Here is a 20,034-nt window from a genome sequence, read left to right as displayed (position 1 = left end):
TTCCGAAAAAGTCACAAATTTTCACAAACTGTCACCCCTTCTGAACTCGTATCACTTACCCTCACCAGGGGTCTTTAGCCCCTCACAAAATCTTCTTCAATGTACATATGTATTACTGCTTAAGGAATAGTAAACCACTATATATTTTTTACTTCTTGTTTGATATATTCTTTATTACTTGCTCTTAAAGTCCCACACCTCCTTTATGGCTTGAGGTACCATACCCCCCAAACACATATATCTCAATACCAAAAATCTCTCAATACACACGACCCCTTTCCCACCATTCAGCTTATCTTTTACCACTTTTTCTCTCTTAAGCTTCTCCATTTTAGAGGATCAAAAAAAGGTGAAACATACCTTTACAATCTTTTTAAACACCCTGTCTGGTGCCAGAAACACATAATACAAAAACAAAAAAATAGGCAAGAGAACTGATTTTATAATTAAGGCTTTACCTTCCAAAGATAATGATCTCAAAGACCAAAATTGAATCTTATTTTGTACCTTTTCCCATACATCATCCCAACTTTCTTTACCATACAGATCACAGCCAAACGTTACACCTAGCACTCTTAGACCTTCCTTACACTCTTTCCATCCACAAAAATCTACCTCACTCCACTCACCAAATATTTTACATTCACTCTTGTCCATATTTACCTTAAAACCACTTGCCATACAAAACACCTTTACTAACAATTTTACCCAGCCACATTTCTACATAACACCGTAACATCATCCATATAGCCAATCACACTCAGACACTTTCCATTCCCTCCAGGCACTTCCACTCCCCTTATCACTTTGTCCTTTTTCAACATACGCACCAAAGGTTCTATCACACAAACAAATAGCACTGGGGACAAAGGGCACCCCTGCCTTACCCCAGACTTAATTTGCACTTCACTCGTCAGCCAACCATTCACCAGCACTCTACTCACCATTCCTTTGTACATACTCTTGATCTATCCAAGCATTCTCCCTGGCACTCCCATTTTACTCAAGACCTTAAACATAAACTCATGCACCACCCTGTCATACGCCTTTTCGAAATCAATAGCTAACACACCCACTCCTTGCCTCCTATTTTTACACCACCACAATGCATCTCTCAAATTTACCAAACTTTCCGTAATCGTTCTCCCAGGGACTGAACATGTCTGCTCCTCACACACCATTTTCCCAATCACCCCTTTCATTCTATCAGCCATAATTTTTGCCACAATCTTATAGTCAACATTCAACAGTGAGATAGGCCTCCAATTCTTTAACTCTCTCTTATCCCCTTTTTTATATAACAAAACAATAACACTCTCACACATAGATTTAGACAATTTTCCACTCTCCAACACCCCCTTACACACTTCAAAAAGAGACCCCCCAATCACTTCCCAAAGAGCACAATAAAAATCTGCCGACAATCCATCGCTTCCTGGAGATTTCCCTTTTTTCATACCTTTCAAGCACCCTTCAACTTCATTCACGGTTATATCAGCCTCCAATACATCCTTATCATCCATATTCAGACATTCTTGTATCTCATCCAAAACTTCTTTCTCCACACTTAAATCCGTCTTACTAGGTGTATATAATTTTGAATAAAATGCTTTCACCTCTCCCAACACATTTTTATTCCCACACACTTCCATCCCATTCTCATCTAACACATTCATCATTTCCATCCTTCCTCCAAACACTTTCTTAAAGAAAAAATTTGTACATTTCTCATCCTTCTCCATTATCTCTATTTTAGCTTGCGACACAATTTTCCTCCCACTTGCTTCCAAAAACTCATTCAATTTCTCCCTTGCCTCACCAATCTCCACCGACACATCTTCTCCAAAATCTCTCATCAATTCTAAATATTCAAATCTTGTTTGCCACATTTCATACTTTAACCTTTCACTCCTTGCTCTCTCACACCCTATTTTTATAAAAAACACTTTTGTTCTAATTTTTACCCCTTCCCACCAATCAAGCATACTCTCAAAATCTTTCATTCTTCTCTTTAATTTACTGAAAAATATAGCATACTCCTCTCTTACCTTCACATCCTCCAACAAACTCACGTTTAGTTTCCACACCCCCTTCCCAAACAAACATCCGCCACGTATACTTACTTCACAATCCATTCTGCCATGGTCCGTAAAGGGCATCCTTTGCACTGAAAAGGACTCTTTCTTCAAATTCCTGGATATGAAACAAAAATCAATATGTGAGGACACCTTCCCACTTGAACTTAAAAAGGTAGGACCCTCATCCCTCCCAACATTCTCCAACTTAAACATTTTAGTAACATCACATAACTCCTTCCCGGAGCTATCCATTTTACTACCACTCCCGCCAACCCCTCCCTCCTGTCCTATCCCCATCCTTAATAATACAGTTACAATCCCCTACCAAAAGGGTAGGCTCCCTCCCTCCCAAAAATAATTTTAACTTGCCGAATAAAGTCAGTCTTTCATGTTTATCAGCAGCCCCATATATACAAAAAATACGAAAAACTATAACCCCATACTCAAAGAAAACCAAAACACACCTCCCTCGGTCCACATGTACAACCCTTTTGATCTTAAAATTATTATTTTTGAATAACACACAAACCCCTGTGTTCTTTTTACTATTTAAAGACCATATAGCTGGTCCCAGGGTCCAACCAGCAACCTTTGGTTCCTCACTCAAGTTACACTCCTGCAGACATAAAATGTTGCAGGATAATGCAACAAAAAGTTTAAAAATGGCCGCTCTTCTGTTAACAGACTTGATACTGCGTACATTGAGTGAGGATACCTTCAGATGTACCATCTATAGAAAAAAAAAAGATTTTAAGCATCCTATCTACATCTCCCTCTTCCTCCCTTCATTTTTTCCTCAAACTTCTCTTTCTTTTTCTTTTTGGCTTTTTGCACCTTAATAAACCCCTCCACATTCTCCAAATTCTCCTTTGTGGTGGCTTTTCTTTGCAAGCGGTTCCTGTGTTGAGTCATCCGATTCAATGTCTTGTTCCCTGTTTGGTGAGCTCATCCCACTAGGGTACTCCTCAATGACCCGAGATGGAGACAGGGAACGTTTCAAAGTACCTTTGCTCAAGTCCATCTCTTCAGGTACTTCTAAACTTGGACCAGCAGTAGGTTCATTAGTACCCCCTTTTGTCACCTCAACCTCTCTTTCCTGCTCATCCTCCGCTGCCAGGGCCTCAGGCATACACTCACCCAACTCAGAGTGCATGTCCCCCATGGCAGCATCAAGAGACTCGCCAGGAAGGTCATCGGCAGGGACATGCTCCACAACAACTGGGGGAGCTTCGGTGGTCTTACCACCCTCTACAGCCTCAGCATAGGAAGCTGGACTCCCCGCATCTTCCACAGTCTCTCCAGGTTCCTGCTCCTCCTGATTTTTCCCGGGTATCAAAGGACAGTCTCTGGCCAGATGATTTTGGCTGGCACAGAAATGGTATTTCCTGCCCTCAGTACAGTCTGCAGTCCGATGTCCAGCTTTGAAACAGTTACGGCACACACTACCAGTTTCACAGTTTTCTTTTGTATGCCCAAAGGAAAAACATTGGCGGCAGAAGATAGGCTGTCCTGGATACCAAAGGTACCCCCGATTGGATCCAATGGAGAAAGTCTGAGGTGGATGCCTTACTCCCCCAATACCACCCGGATCCTGTTTCTGCTTTACCCAAAACTTACTGCGACCATTTTCCCAGGAGGACATTGACAACGCCTGGCGGGTGTTGTGTTGCTTTAAGGTCCACAGTCTGCTCAGAGACTATAACCTGATGGATCTCATGGAGGAAGAGGAGGTCTGAAGATTTCCCCTTCCCCCACTCTCCCTTGTGTGTCTTTGTCCATTCAATAAAGCTTCGGGCTTGTGATTTCATTCTCCTCCCCTTACCCCACTCTCCCACTCCCCTATCACACCTGTTGCTTTTTTGAAACGTAATACTATATTGTTTGATATAGTTTGGTTAATGCAATGTATAGACAACGTTTTCCAGTTTCATGCTTTAGGGGTATTGCGGCGTCATGCATGATGTGATGGCACGGGGTATACTTACTCCGCGCAACACATCAGGCATCATACCGCAGAATGAATGTATTTGATTGAATGTATTTATTTGTATGACCGGAAATGTATTGTAATGTAGTGTATTTATGTGCTGCGTCGCAGTACAGGGGAGATTGTACCCTGACAAAGTATTGTTTTTTGTATATCTTTTATGCAAATAAAGATTACATTTTCAACAAAAAAATCTGTACTTATCAGTTGGTATGGACCTTGATGGTTAGTATCGGCAGGGGCTGAAATGACCCGGGGCGCTCTGGGCGTATGTCAGGGCACTACCAACATCATTGCTAATCAGCGAATTTGCGCATTGGCGCGAACACGCATGCGCGCCCAATCACAGGCGAACGCAGTCCGAAATGTGCGTGCGCCAATGCGCACGCGCATACGCAAGTGCGTAATGCCGCTTGGCGCTAAACGGCCTATTTAAAGCCAGCAATCTCAACAACAAGTTGCTGGATGATCAACAGCCTCCTGTGTTCCCTGTGCCTTGTAACCTGCTGATTGTGATTCCCTGTTGCCGACCCGGACTGTCTGACGTTGTTTCTCCTGGCTCCTGACCCCTTGGCTTACTCCTGGTTTCCTGTTGTCTGCTCCTATACTTGACCTCGGCTTGGCTCTTGACTTCTCTACAGCATACTCCCAGTCTGTTCCTGTTTGCATCCTGCTACTGCCTGGCTTGCCAAAGTGTTCCGGACCTGCTTGGAACTTCACAACAAGCTTTGTTCCTGCTTCCATCTGGTCATCCCAACCGGCAACCCGTGCAACTTTGGGCACAGCACTCCCTGTCCCACTTCCAGGGGTGCTCTGCACCTAGCCGCAAGGGGGAGCCCTCTCTACACTCCGGCTTCAGATCAGGTACGTGACAGTATCATCCAGCCATGACAGAAGCCGAGAGAGGTGTCTCCCCGTTGGAAGCTTTATGTCAACAAGTAACAGCATTAACCCAAGCGGTTAAGAACCTCCAAGATGGTTACTTCCAGATAGAAGGTCGCCTCCAGAACCTGTCAGCACCATCTTTGCCGGCAACCCCTGGTCCATCCGCTGCAGTCTCCGCCTCCGCTCCTTCAGCTTCAGGACCCTCAGCACCTGCTGTGATGGCTCCTCCCCCTGAGCCGAGGGTACCCACTCCGGAACGTTTCTCTGGTGACCGCAAGAAATTCAAGTCGTTTAAAAACGCTATATCTGGCTCTACAGCCTAGAACTTTTGCCTCAGAGACAGTTAAAGTGGGGTTTGTTATTTCCTTATTATCCGACGAACCCCAATCATGGGCCCACCATCTGTTGGAACAGAAAGACCCTGCCTTGAACTCTATAGACGTTTTCTTTGCTTCTATGGGTTAATTGTATGATGACCCACAACGCACGGCCACTGCCGAGGCAACCCTCCACAAGTTACAGCAAGGCCGACGCCCTGTGGAGGACTATACCGTGGACTTTCGTAGGTGGGCTGCAGACACGGGTTGGAATGAGGCCGCCCTCAAATATCAGTATCGGCTAGGCCTTTCCGAGACCCTTAAGGATGAACTCGCAAGAATAGAGACCCCCACCACATTGGAAGGTCTCATTCGGCTTTATATTCAGCTGGACAGACGTTTACGGGAGCGTCGGTCGGAACGTGCACAATTATTTCAGCCATCTTGGATGCTGCCCAAAGTTCCGCCAACTCCGGCACCGCTGCCCACGGCTGCCAGTCCGATTCCCCCTGCTGAACCGATGCAGATTGGGGCGGTCCGCGCAGCTTTAACTCCTGCTGAACGACTTCGTCGCCGGCAAGCAAACCTGTGCCTTTACTGTGGAGGAGATGGACACTTCCTTCGCAACTGCCCGGTGAGACCAAGTAAGGCTCCTTCTCCCAGCTGCATGCATCTCCAGATTCCGGGACCTTCCCCAACTCACCTAGTCCTCTCTGTGTCTTTGCAGGTTTCGGAAGGGGAAGTCAAGCTGCCCGCCATCATTGACTCTGGAGCCTGCAGTTGCTTCCTGGATATCTCTCTAGCAAAGGCCCTTCATATCCCGCTTCAGACTAAAGGCCATAAACTAGAGATCCACCTTGCAGATGGCACCACGCCCAGATCAGGGCCCATTACTCAGGAAACCCTACCCATCCTTTCCACAACTGGCCCCAACCATCAGGAATTCCTTCACTTTGATGTTCTTCCTTCACCCATGTTTCCCATAATTTTGGGAATTCCTTGGTTACGGGCACATAACCCACAGATAGACTGGCTCAAAGGGGAGGTTTCCTTCAAATCAATGTACTGCCTCCAACACTGTATGCCATCTGGAATCCCGCAGTCTACAAGCTGTCTCTCCATTCAACCTGTCTCTAATGCCAGCCAAGAGGTCCCTTCAGTTTATCACGACTTTCTGGATGTCTTTGACAAGAAAAAAGCGGACGCACTACCACCTCACCGTCCCTATGATTGCCCAATTGAACTGTTGCCTGGTGCAGAAATTCCCTTTGGGCGTATCTTTCCACTTTCGGAAACAGAGCTTAAAGCCTTATGTCAATATATTGATGAGAACCTCAAGAAGGGATTTATTCGTCCTTCTTCTTCCCCGGCAGGAGCTGGGATCTTCTTCGTGGAGAAGAAGGATCACACTCTCAGGCCATGTGTGGATTACAGGGACCTAAATAAAATCACCATTAAAAATCGGTACCCTCTTCCCCTCATTCCCGAACTCTTTCAAAGGTTCCGTACCGCCCGAGTTTTCACTAAACTAGACTTGCGAGGGGCCTACAACCTGGTACGGATCCGCGAGGGCGACAAGTGGAAAACTGCCTTTCGAACCCGCTTCGGGCACTACGAATACCTTGTCATGCCCTTCGGGCTGTGCAACGCCCCGGCCACTTTTCAACACCTAGTGAATGATATCTTCAGAGAATTTTTGGACAACTTTCTCATTGTTTACTTGGATGATATCCTTATTTTTTCTGCCACCCTGGAACTGCACAGAATGCATGTAAGGAAGGTACTGGCTACTCTAAGGAAACACGGACTTTATGCAAAATCAGAAAAGTGCGAATTCGAAAAAATCGTCTATACAATTCCTGGGCTTGATCATCTCAACAGATGGAGTGGCAGTGGATCCTCAAAAAGTATCTGCCATCCTGGAGTGGCCTGCTCCCACAGACAAAAAAGGCATCCAAAGGTTTGTGGGTTTTGCAAACTTCTACCGGAGGTTCATCAAAGACTTTTCTTGCATTATTGCTCCTATTACCCAAATGACCCGGCAACACACCCATTTTCAATGGTCCTCAGCAGCTCAAATGGCATTTGACAAGCTCAAAGCCCTGTTTACCTGTGCCCCTGTGTTACAACATCCAGATCCAGCCTTGCCTTACGTCCTAGAGGTCGATGCTTCAGAAGTGGCTACAGGAGCAGTTCTCTCCCAACGCCAAGGACCCAAGGCGATGCTTCACCCAGTTGCTTTTTTCCCCGGAAGCTCAGCCAACCTGAAAGGAATTACGATGTGGGTGATCGGGAACTGTTGGCCATTAAGGCTGCTTTTGAAGAATGGTGGTATCTGTTAGAAGGCGCAGCACATCTGATAATGATATTCACCGACCACAAAAATCTTGAATATCTCAGATCGGCCAAACGTTTGAGACCTCGACAAGCCAGATGGCCATTATTTTTCTCAAGATTCAATTTTCATCTCACGTACCGTCCGGGCTCCAAAAACGGGAAGGCGGACGCTCTCTCACGGATGTTCCCTGAAACCCCTGTGGATACCACCCCCAGCACTATCCTGTCCTCCCAAAATTTTCTCCTAATGCAACCAGACCTTAGGTCTACCCTGGAATCAGCCTCTGCCCAATGTTTTGTTCCTGAGATCCCTTCACTCGAGAAACGAGAAAAACTTTTTTGGCACAAGGACAAGATCTTTGTACCTCAGGAAACCAGACTCGCAGTCTTTAAAGCATGCCACGATCACCAACTAGCTGGCCACTTCGGGGTCCGCAAAACTCTGGAACTAATCCAACAAGCCTATTGGTGGCCAAACTTAAGGCAGCACTGTCAAAATTACGTGAGCTCCTGTACAACCTGCCTTCGTAACAAGGGCAGCCACGTCCAAGCCTGGGGTCTACTAAGACCACTTCCTGTCCCAAGTCGGCCATGGGAAATGTTGTCTATGGACTTCATAGTAGATCTACCCTCTTCAGACGGATTCTCCACAATCATGGTGGTGGTGGATCGCCTATCAAAAATGGCCCACTTCTTGCCCATGATAGGTACTCCTTCGGCCATGGACACGGCACACACTTTTGTGAAAGAGATCTTAAGGCTACATGGTCTACCCGGCAGTATCGTGTCCGATCGTGGGGTACAATTTACCTCCAGATTCTGGAGGGCGCTCTGTAAGGTCTTAAACATCCAGGTCTGCTTGTCTTCAGCTTACCACCCTCAAACTAATGGCCAAACTGAAAGAACTAACCAGACATTGGAGCAATACCTCCGCTGCTTTTCTACCTTTTCCCAGGACAACTGGGCAGTCTTACTGCCATGTGCGGAATTTGCTTATAACAACTCCATCCATGCCTCCACTCGTCAGTCTCCATTCTGGGCGAACTACGGATTCCACCCATCTTCTCTGCCTACACCTATGCCGAAGCTACTGTACCTGCCGTCCAAGACAGGGTAGCCCTTATACAAGAAAACGTCCTACTCTTACAGGAAACCTTGCAAAAAGCACAAATGGATTACAAGGAATTCTATGACAAGAGGAAGAAGGACAGTCCAGCTCTGAAGGTAGGAGACAAAGTGTGGCTCTCCACAGTGAACCTTAAGTTGTCCTGCCCATCCAGAAAGCTGGGTCCGAAGTTCATTGGCCCCTTTTCGATCACAAGGATGATCAATCCCGTGGCCTTTGAACTTTGTCTTCCAAGCACTTACAGGATTCACCCAGTCTTCCACGTCTCCCTGCTAAAGCCTGCAAATCCTGGCCCCTTTCCTGGAAGAGATGACTTGCCTCCACCTCCTGTTACGGTAGATGGAGAAACTGAGTACGAGATTGAATCCATCTTGGATTGCCGAAAAAGAGGAAGGCAGGTTCAGTACCTGATAAAATGGAAAGGCTATGCACCTGAGGAGAGTTTGTGGGAACCGGCGAAGAACAAACACGCTCCCAGACTCCTGCGAGTATTCTTCAACAGATTCCCTGAAAAGAGATCTTACTTGGGCATCCGGAGGCTGCCCCTCGGGGGGGGGCACTGTCAGGGCACTACCAACATCATTGCTAATCAGCGAATTCGCGCATTGGCGCGAACACGCATGCGTGCCCAATCACGGGCGAACGCAGTCCGAAATGTGCGTGCGCCAATGCACACGCGCATACGCAAGTGCGTAATGGCGCTTGGCGCTAAACGGCCTATTTAAAGCCAGCAATCTCAACAACAAGTTGCTGGATGATCAACAGCCTCCTGTGTTCCCTGTGCCTTGTAACCTGCTGATTGTGATTCCCTGTTGCCGACCCGGACTGTCTGATGTTGTTTCTCCTGGCTCCTGACCCCTTGGCTTACTCCTGGTTTCCTGTTGTCTGCTCCTATACTTGAACTCGGCTTGGCTCTTGACTTCTCTACAGCATACTCCCAGTCTGTTCCTGTTTGCATCCTGCTACTGCCTGGCTTGCCAAAGTGTTCCGGACCTGCTTGGAACTTCACAACAAGCTTTGTTCCTGCTTCCATCTGGTCATCCCAACCGGCAACCCGTGCAACTTTGGGCACAGCACTCCCTGTCCTACTTCCAGGGGTGCTCTGCACCTAGCCGCAAGGGGGAGCCCTCTCTACACTCCGGCTTCGGATCAGGTACGTGACAGCGTAACTGGAGGACCGGGAAGTAGGTACTGTCAGAGAAAGCCGGATGGGTCCGCTGCCTTCTGATTTGAATGGGTCCACCCCTATCTGTTTGAAGGGAGCAAGAGGGCTGGTTCGTCATGGAGGCCGGCCTGTATTGCTCCTGGGTGTAATTGGTAAGGAATTGGGATGGCGGTGGGAGGGACTTTCCTCCTGGGTTGAATCTGGCCTTGCAAAAGGCTTGTCCCCAGTTGAAGGCAGGTTCTCCCTAAGCTGTTCACGTTCCAAACCTCCTGGTAGGTAAGGGCTACACTGGGTCTGGCCGGGGGCTGAGACGGAAAAAGCTTGTGGTGTGCGTGCCCCTGGGGGGGCAGCTCATCTGAGTTTTTCGGCACTTTGGTCACTGCACCATCACACTTTTTCTGCACCTGCCTCTTGGGGCGGGCTTTTTGGGCAGCACCAGAGGAATTTTTTATTCCTGGCTGGGGGGCCTGTCAAGGTCTCCCACTTTGGCACTACCCAGCACTTCTCCACTTCCCTTTTCCCCACTCTGTTTTTCTTTGTCGTGTGTTCACGTTTGTCCCTTTTTGGTTGTACTGTCACTTGCACTACTGGTATGGCGTAGGTCCTCGGGCCTGCCCTGAAAGTCTTGGGAGGGGGTGGATATGGCCTTCTGGCTTAGTTTGCCCTCTCTTATGGGGTCTCCCTTCCGGGGAGCCCCACCAAGTACTTGGGGTGGGCTGTTTCGGCAGTCCCCTTGGAGAACGGGGTCTGCCTGGCTTCGGCTGGGAGGACCAAAGTGAGTACCTCAGTCCCCGTCAGGAGCTTTGCGCCCTGGGTGAGTCTAGGATGGAAAAGGACCTGGGGGTACTGGTAGACAACAGGCTTGGCAGTGGCATGCAATGCCAAGCCGCCGCAAGCAAAGCCAACAGAATACTGGGTTGTATAAAAAAGGGGATTCACTCCAGAAATAAAGAGATTATTCTCCCGCTCTACAAGACTCTGGTCTGGCCACATCTGGAGTATGCTGTCCAGTTCTGGGCACCGGTCCTCAGAAAGGATGTGCTGGAACTGGAGAAAGTCCAGAGAAGGGCAACAAAAATAATTAGGGGAATGGAGGACATCAGCTATGAGGAAAAACTACAAGCACTGAACCTATTCTCTCTGGAGAAGAGACGATTGAGGGGGGATATGATATCAATGTACAAATACTGTACTGGCGACCTGAGCATAAAGAACAAACTATTCAGAGAAAGGAGATACAATAAGACACGTGGCCACTCACTAAAACTTGAGGAAAGGCGGTTTAACCTTAAAGTGCGTAAGGGGTTCTTCACTGTAAGAGTGGTAAGGATGTGGAATTCTCTTCCACAAGCAGTCGTATCAGTAGGGAGCATTGATAGTTTCAAAAAACTATTAGATGGACACCTTAAAGACCACAACATACAGGGGTATACAATGTACGGTTAAAAGCAAACACACACATACATCATAGGTTGAACTGGATGGACTGATGTCTTTTTTTCAACCTCACTAACTATGTAACTATGTAAGGGTTAGGGCCCTTCCTCTTTGGAGGAGGGCTATGTGTACGCCTTGTGCACTTTTTGTGTGTCTCACGGTTTGCGTGTGTGCACTTTCGCTTCTTGGCCTTTTGGCTAAGATCAAGTGTAGTATCTGTTCTTATCAGTTGGTATGGGCCTTAGCTAGTACCAGTATGACCGAAACCCGGAGCGCTCTAAGTATTGAGGTATGGGGAGTAGGTCATCTGGGAAAGCATGTGGGGCCCGCCGCCTTCTGATTTTAATGGGTTGAACTGTCCTAACCAGTTTGAAGGGAGCAGGAAAGCCGGTCTGGAGGGTGAGCCCGGTGGAACTGCTCCTGGATGTAATGGGCTGAGGAACAGGATGGCGAGGGGAGGGCTTTCTCTCCTGGGTTTTGATCTGGCTTGGTGACGGGCCTGTCCCCAGTTGTAGGTAAGCTCTCTCTAAGCTGTCCAGGTTCTGATGTCTGCTGGTGGGGATAGGCTACACTCGGTCTGGCCGGGGGCTGAGATAGAAAAAGCCTGTAGTGTATGTGCCCCTGGGGTGGCAGCCAGGGGTGCCTTAATTTCTCACTGGTGAGGGGCAACTCGCTGTGAGTTTTTTCGGGACATTGGTCACTGCACTATGCACACCTTTTTCACACCTGCCTCTTGGGACAGGCCTTTTGGCTTGCACCAGAGGAATTTTTTATTCCGGCTGGAAGGCCTGCCTTGGTTCCTCACATGGCACCATTGCACTTTCCCCACTTCCCTTTCCCCCACTTCTTTGTTTGTTTGTCCTTTTCTTTGGAGTTTGTCACTGCACTTTCACCTTTTTTCTTTATTTGCACGACTGGAGTGTGTGGGTCCTCGGGCCCAGCCTTGAGTCTTGGGAGGGGGTGGATATGGCCTTTTGGCTTAGTTCGCCCTCTCTCATGGGGTCTCCCTTCGGGGGAGCTCCACTTAGTACTTGGGGTGGGCTGTTTCGGCAGTCCCCCTGAAGAACGGGGTCAGTTTGGTTTCGGCCGACTGACCACAAGTACCTTAAATCCCTGTCAGGAGTCTTGCGCCCCGGGGGATCGAGGTTTTGGGTCCTACCTCTTCGGAGGGAAGACCATACGTTTTCGCACACCCTGTGCTGTTTTGTGTTCTCACTTTGTGTGTGCACTTTTTTATGCACCGGGTGGAGTCTTTTGAGTGTGTTGCACACGCTACGGGCTTTAAAAAAAAAGTGTGTGCACTTTTTTATGCACCAGGTGTAAGTCTTTTGAGTGTGTTTCAGTCGGTAGGGACCTCAGCTAGTACCGGTATGACCAAAACCCGGAGCTCCTGGAGGTATCGGGGTATGGGGAGTAGGTCATCCAGGAAAGCATGTGGGGACTGCCGCCTTCTGATTTGAATGGGTTGAACTGTTCTAACCAGTTTGAAGGGAGCAAGAAAGCCGGTCTGACTGGGTGGCCGGTGGAATTGCCCCTGGATGTAATGGGCTGAGGAACAGGATGGCGATGGGAGGGCTTTCTCTCCTGGGTTTTGATCTGGCCTTGCAAAGGCCTGTCCCCAGTTGTAGGTAGGCTCTCCCTAAGCTGTCCAGGTTTCGATGTCTGCTGGTGGGGATAGGCTACACTCGGTCTGGCCGGGGGTTGAGATTGAAAAAGCCTGTGGTGTATGTGCACCTGGGGTGGCAGCCTAGGGGTGCCTTGGTTACTGCACCATGCACATCTTTTTTGCACCTGCCTCTTGGGACAGGCCTTTTGGCTCGGACCAGAGGAATTTTTTATTCCGGCCGGAAGGCCTGCCTTGGTACCTCACATGGCACCATAGCACTTCTCCCCTCTTCCCTTTCCCCCACTTTTTTGTTTGTGTGTTTTTATTTCTTTGTTGTTGTGTCACTGCACTATCACTCTTTTTTCCTGCACGACTTGGATGGTGTGGGTCCTCGGGCCCAGCCTTGAGTCTTGGGAGGGGGTGGATATGGCCTTCTGGCTTAGTTTGCCCTCTCTCATGGGGTCTCCCTGATGGGGAGCCCCTCCTAGTACTTGGGGTGGGCTGTTTTGGCAGTCCCCCTGGAGAATGGGGTCTGTCTGGTTTCTGCCAAACGGACCATAAGAAGTACCTTAAATCCCTGTCAGGAGTCTTGCGCCCCGGGGGATCGAGGTTAGGGTTCTACCTCTTCGGAGGGAAGACCATTTTGCACACCCTGTGCACTTTTTGTGTTTCCACGTTTGCGTGTGTGCACTTTTTTATGCACCGGGTGTAAGTCTTTTGAGTGTGTTTCACACGTCACGGGTTATAAAAAAAAAAAATCTATTCTTATCAGTGGGTATGGAGCTCAGCTAGTACCGGTATGACCAAAACCCGGAGCGCCTGGAGGTACCGGGGTATGGGGAGTAGGTCATCTGGGAAAGCATGTGGGGACCGCCGCCTTCTGATTTGAATGGGTTGAACTGTTCTAACCAGTTTGAAGGCAGAAAGAAAGCCGGTCTGACTGGGTGGCCGGTGGAATTGCTCCTGGATGTAATGGGCTGAGGAACAGCATGGCGATGGGAGGGCTTTCTCTCCTGGGTTTTGATCTGGCCTTTGCAAAAGGCCTGTCCCCAGTTGTAGGTAGGCTCTCCCTAAGCTGTCCAGGTTCCGATGTCTGCTGGTGGGGATAGGCTACACTCGGTCTGGCCGGGGGTTGAGGTTGAAAAAGCCCGTGGTGTATGTGCCCCTGGGGTGGCAGCCCAGGGGTGCCTTAATATTCACTGGTGAGGGGCAGCTCGCCTTGAGTTTTTTGGCACCTTGGTCACTGCACCATGCACACTTTTTCGCACCTGCCTCTTGGGACAGGCCTTTTGGCTCGGACCAGAGGAATTTTTTATCCCGGCCGGAAGGCCTTCCTTGCTACCTCACATGGCACCATAGCACTTACCTCACTTCCCCTTCCCCCACTTTTTTGTTTGTGTGTTTTCATTTCTTTGTAGTTTTGTCACTGCACTATCACTCTTTTTCTGCACGGCTTGGAGGGTGTGGGTCCTCGGGCCCAGCCTTGAGTCTTGGGAGGGGGTGGATATGGCCTTCTGGCTTAGTTTGCCCTCTCTCATGGGGTCTCCCTTTGGGGGAGCCCCAACTTGTACTTGGGGTGGGCTGTTTCGGCAGTCCCCCTGGAGAACGGGGTCCGTCTGGTTTCGGCCAGATGGACCATAGGAAGTACCTTAAATCCCTGTCAGGAGTCTTGTGCCCTGGGGGATTGAGGTTAGGGTCCTTCCTCTTTGGAGGGAAGACCATTTTGCACACCCTGTGCACTTTTTGTGTTTCCATGTTTGCGTGTGTGCACTTTTTTATGCACCAGGTGTAAGTCTTTTGAGTGTGTTTCACACGCCACGGGCTTAAAAAAGAAAAAAGTCCTGCCCTAACTGATTGAAGTAGGGCGGGGCTAAGGCTCTGCACTGCCAATGGCTGTCTGTGGGGCACATGCGCAGTAGTGCAATCCCACGGACACAGGGAATCTGGACGCAGAGACACTTGCATTTTATTAATATAGATGGCACCTCATGACAAAAAACTCTCTGAGGATCTGAAAAAAAGAATAGTTGCTCCACATAAAGATGGCATAGGCTTTAAGAAGATTGCCAAGACACTGAAACTGAGCTGCAGCATTGTGGCCAAGACCACAATGCGGTTTGACAGGACAGGTCCCACTCAGAACAGGCCTCACCATGGTTGACCAAAGAAGTTAAGTGCATGTGCTCAGCATCATATCCAAAGCTTGTCTTTTGGAAATAGATGTATGAGTGCAGCCAGCATTGCTGCAGCGGTTGAAGGGGTGGGCGGGGTCAGCCTGTCAGTGCTCAGACCATATGTCGCACACTGCATCAAATTGGTCTGCATGGCTGTCGTCCCAGAAGGAAGCCTCTTCTAAAGATGATTACTACTGATCTGTGATTGGCTAAAGCTAATCACATGGTACCGGGTGCTGTGATAGGCCCAGGTAATGTGATAGCTGTGGGCCAATAACAACTCACAAGTATAGGAATAAAATCTGTGATAAAGGAGTTTCATTAACCTCCCTGGTGGTATTCCCGAGTGTGGCTCAGGTTTAACTTTCAGTACCAAATGCGGTAACCCCGAGTCACACTTGGGATTACCCCGCAATGTTACTTACCTTCCCTGCGCTCCCCCGCCGTTCTTCCCGCCGTCCTCCCTGTCCTCCTCACAGTCTCTCCCCGCTCTGTGCCCGGCCGATTGCCGGCACTTGCCTTCCGATTCCCTCCCTGCGAGCGTTGCAAATTCAAAAGTGTAAAAACACTATATGACATGATGCAAAACTGTAACGGATTACACTGTATTATGCCATTTCACCAAAGGATTGCACTTGGTGACTTTTCCAGTGCCCTGCCTGTGCTTTTCCAGTGCTTTGTGCCTGGAAAATTTTGAACGACCATGGCGTGCGAAAAGCTTTTGTTTGGCGCAAAAGTGCCTTTAGACAAACTGGAAAACTACGACAGCGGACGGAGTTACTTGAAGAACTGAGTGATAGCGATTCGTGATAAAATTCGTCATCAGGTACGGAAAGTGATGTCTCTTTAAAGTATATCAAATGATTCTTCAGAATTTCCAAGGAGCTATGTGCCAGAAAGAGACATCAGAATCGTCGCTTTCGTCACTTTCCGTACCTGATGATGAATTTTCCCACGAATAGCTATCGCTTAGTTCTTCAAGTAACTCCGTTTCTCTTTTGCTGATTTCCAGTCCGTCTAAAATCGATTTTGCGCAAAAAGAACGCTTTTTGGACGCCATGGTCGTTCTCTATTTTTCAGGCACAAAGAACTGGAAAAGCACAGGCAGGGCACTGGAAAAGTTACCAGGTGAAATCCTGTGGGGAAATGGCATGATACAGTGTAATCAGTTAGGATCACAACCTTGTATCATGTAATTTAGTGTATTTAGGATCCAAAAAGACAGTCGGGAGCAGTGGGCACATTGTCCTTTTCCTCCATATACACCTTTATTGAGAGGAGCGGGAACGATCGATAAGGAAGCCGGTGTGAGATCCCCTTTCAGCTCCAGATTTGATTTCCCGCTGACTATGATTCCTGTAATGAGGATCATGGTGTTGTGGTAAGAGGCCAATTCAATTCCTTGGTGGTGGCTATCTTTGCACCTGGCTTTTGGAGTTTGGAGTTTTTGCATGGTTTTGGGACTACACAGTATAGTCTTGGAGGATCACTCTTAAGATCATTATTAACACTTTTGTGTTATGTGTGAATATCTTATGGACTGATGGACTATATGGTTCACCTTTATTATTATCCTATAGCGCTACACCATTCACCATTATATACGATTTGTGATCTGGTTTCTCTGATTCAGGATCAAGTGTTGGCAGCTGTAGTTGCGAAGAAAAATATGTTGAAGAATGGAGAAATGAAATAACAAACTCTAAGAAACTAACTGTTTACCAGTCACTGCAGAGAGACTACAAACTGGCCCCATACCTGGAGGTGCTACAAGAGCCGAAAGACAGACAGACAGACCCTGAGCCTGTACAGACTGAGCGCCCACAGCCTGGAAATGGAATTAGGACGGCACAGACAAACCTACAAGCCCAGGGAGAGCAGATTGTGCCAGCAGTGTGACCAGAGGGTCCTGGAGGATGAGGCCCTAAGTGCCCTAAGTACTCATCAGTGAGGGACACTCACTTCCAGAGACTCTCCGCTTTCATCCCGGACTTCAATTCTATAGAAGAGAAGAGGAAACTCCAAATCCTACTGGGAGAAGAGGAGCCAATGGTGAGAATAGCTGCACAATATGTGACAATGTGTCAAAGACTGAGAGGGACATGGAAATCTGGGGACTTAAAAATCCTTTACATGGATCCACCCCCCATTCCCCTTTATATTACCCACTACCCCCCCCCCCCCCCAAACTCAACTGCTTTGGCAATGCTAAAATGTATTTGGTCATGCCAATAAAGCTTATTTGAATTTGAATTGAATTTGAATTTGAATTTGAGAGAGAGAGAGAGAGACTTCCAAAAGTATTCACCCCCTTGACTTTTTACCTTTTTTGTTACATTACAGTCTTAAGTTCAATGTTTTGTTAATCTGAATTGTATGTGATGGATCAGAACACAACAGTCTAAGTTGGTGAATTGAAATGAGAAAAATATATACATAAAACTATTTTTTAGAAATAGAAAACAGAAAATTTACATGTGTGTATGTATTCACCCCCTTTGTTATGAAGCCAAAAAAAAGGTCGGGTGAAACCAATTACCTTCAGAAGTCACATAATTAATGAAATGATGTCCACCTGTGCGCAATCTGTGTCACATGATCTGTCATTACATATACACACCTTTTTTGAAAGGCCCCAGAGGCTGCAACATCTAAGCAAGAGGCACCACTAACCAACACTGCCATGAAGACCAAGGAACTCTCCAAACAATGTTGTTGAGAAGTACAAGTCAGGGTTTGGTTATAAAAAAATATCCAAATCTTTGATGATATCCAGAAGCACCATCAAATCTATCATAACCAAATGAGAAGAACATGGCCCAACAGCAAACCTGCCAAGAGACGGCCGCCCACCAAAACTCACGGACCGGGCAAGGAGGGCATTAATCAGAGAGACAGCACAGAGACCTAAGGTAACCCTGGAGGAGCTGCAGAGTTCCACAGTGGAGACTGGAGTATCTATACATAGGAGCACAATAAGCTGTACGCTCCATAGAGTTGGGCTTTATGGCAGAGTGGCCAGAAGAAAGCCTTTACTTTCAGCAAAAAACAAAATGGCACGTTTTGAGTTTGCGAAATGGCTTGTGGGAGACTCACAAAATGTATGGAGGAAGGTGCTCTGGTTTAATGAGACTAAAATTGAACTTTTCGGCCATCAAAGAAAACGCTATGTCCATCGCAAACCCAACTCATCACATCACCCAAAGAACATCATCCCCCACAGTGAAACATGGTGGTTGCCGCATCATGCTGTGGGAATATTTTTCAGCAGCCGGGACTGGGAAACTGGTCAGAGTTGAGGGAAAGATGGATGGCGCTAAATACAGGGATATTCTTGAGCAAAACCTGTACCACTCTGTGCATGATTTGAGGCTAGGATGGAGGTTCACCTTCCAGCAGGACAATGACCTCAAACACACTGCTAAAGCAACACTTGAGTGGTTTAAGGGGAAACATGTAAATATGTTGAAATAGCCTAGTCAAAGCCCAGACCTCAATCCAATAGAAAATCTGTGGTCAGACTTAAAGATTGCTGTTCACAAGTGCAAACCATCCAACTTGAAGGAGCAGGAGCAGTTTTGCAAGGAGGAATGGGCAAAAATCCCAGTGGTAAGATGTGGCAAGCTCATGGAGACTTATCCAAAGTGACTTGGAGCTGTGATTGCCACAAAAGGTGGCTCTGTATACTATTGAATTTAGGGGGGGGGGGTGAATAGTTCTGCACATTTACTTTTTTCTGTTATTTTGTCCTATTTGTTGTTTGCTTCACAAAAATAAGAAAAAAAAAAAACATCTTTGAAGTTGTGGGCATGTTCTGTAAATTAAATGATGCAGATCCTCAAACAATCCATGTTAATTCCAGGTTTTGTTGAGGCAACAAAACACAAAAGATGCCAAGGGGGTGAATACTTTTGAAAGGCACCGTATGCTCTTTTTAACTGCGGTGGTGAAATCACCTCCTACAGTGCTACAATCATTGATTACATATATGGTGAGAGCAAACGCTGTTGCTGTCAGAACAAATCAGTGCTGCAGCTGATGGATGTACCTGAAAAGCAAACAATAGTTAAAAATAAAACACAGTAAAAATAAAACATTACAGTATATTATAAAGTACAGTAAAAGCAGAAAGAGTAGAAAAGTAGAGTAAGAACAGAAAATTAACTCAATAAAATGACAACTGTTTTTTGGCTTTTTTATTTTTTCATTTTTTTTTGTAACTTTTTTTTGTAACTGTAAAAAAACCTGTTCCAGGCTAGGGTCTCTCAAAATGCAATAGCCAACATCTTTCGTGACCCTATGCCGTGCTGTACGCTATGGTAATACTCACTAGTGCGTGGTAGCGTCGGATACACTCCCCGAGACCAGGTTGGCCAGGACAGGGGGGACAAAAATAACAGGTGTCACGCCTAAATCGGAATTTCCTACATAGACGACATCTTCTTTGGGGTGTTCTTTGGGTAGGGGTACTAGGGAGGACATCCGGAAAATGCCTCTCATGCAGCCAGCTCACTGCATCTGGATAGTGAATTTGGGCCACAGCACCTTCTAGCTACAGAAGGGCTGTGACGATCTCTTCCTGGAATCTTAGGAAGGATCCACTTCTTCCTGACGCTTTGTATAGCACAAAAACTTTCAGCAGAGCCAAATTTAAATAAGTATCAAGACACTTTTTTGTACCAGCGTCTGGCCTTACGGGCACCTAAGTAAAGTGCTATAATCTGGTCGTTGAAGTCCATTCCTCCCATGTTAAGGTTCTATACGTGGACATAGTGGGGCTCCCCAACAACACCAGTTACCGTTGCAATTTGGACTGTCGTATCTGCGTGAATGGAGGACAGAATGAAAACATTCCATGTGTCCCTCCACTTCCCTGCAAGCAATTTATCAGACTTCAAGCAGGCTCTCTCCCCCCCCCCCTT

The sequence above is a fragment of the Pelophylax lessonae genome, assembly GCF_965119305.1.
Source record: "Pelophylax lessonae genome assembly, chromosome: 11".
NCBI classification, from domain to species: Eukaryota; Metazoa; Chordata; class Amphibia; order Anura; family Ranidae; genus Pelophylax; species Pelophylax lessonae.
Note: the sequence above shows the minus strand (reverse complement) of the source record.